The sequence below is a fragment of the Nicrophorus vespilloides genome, unplaced genomic scaffold (assembly GCF_001412225.1).
Source record: "Nicrophorus vespilloides isolate i.1.1-1 unplaced genomic scaffold, Nicve_v1.0, whole genome shotgun sequence".
NCBI classification, from domain to species: Eukaryota; Metazoa; Arthropoda; class Insecta; order Coleoptera; family Silphidae; genus Nicrophorus; species Nicrophorus vespilloides.
Window position 1 is genome coordinate 43,090 of NW_017098043.1, and position 986 is coordinate 44,075.

The following is a 986-nucleotide window of genomic DNA, read 5'->3' on the forward strand; positions in this document are numbered from 1 at the left end:
ACGACTACGTGTGTTATTGTAGAAATGTATAATAATAACAGACACTGTCGGGATTTCGATATAGTCGGAATTTCGATAGACGGGAATTCGGTTGTCGGTCTTGTCATATTGAATGGACCACGTGTACAACAACGCGGAAATTTGGAGGTTGAATTATTTAAAAGTATTACCTATAGTTACATACAATATGCCAAAACTATATAAATGATATTCATAATCTTTCATGAACGATTCATAATGTACATAATACTAAAAAATTGATAATTAATTAATTAATTTAAATTTAATTTGTGTCTTTTTTTTTTGTTATATAAAGATAGTTTTATGAATTATTATTAATATAAAAGGTAGGTCGCGAATTTTCTTAAGAATTAAGAGCTTAATAATTAATTAAAAAAAAATATATTTAAGGGAAGATTTCCGGGGTTCCATCTTTTGCAAGAAACGATAAGATTGTAGTTAATCTACAGGGGCGCTGCATTTTGATAGGGAATCAAAGACGATGTGTGGTGGCGTGTCCTCGCAAATCTGGAAAGCAAGTGGCGCCCCCTGAAGAGCTGCCAATGGAACCTTACACCAAAACAAAGCAACATAACCTCAATATGATATATTTTTGCTTACTATTGAAGATTTAATTAATACTTACGACATCATACTTGCATATAATAAATGTACTTTACATAAATATAGAATGAAAGGATTAATAATTCAACACTTGTCGATGCCTGAAATGTAAATCGAAGATATTAATAAAACGCATTGGTTAATTACAGGTTTTATCAAGATTTATATGTTAACAATAGTAAAAGTTGTTTGGAATTTTAAAAGAATTATTCAAAATTTAAATTATTTGGTGCTTGGTACTTGTGGCGCCACCTATAGAGCTGCCTGTGTACTAAGGATTCGATAACTGCGCCACAGCACCTGGCCATACAACACATTTTTCATGACTTAGTGAGTCTTGAAGTACACGTGAAACGTGAATG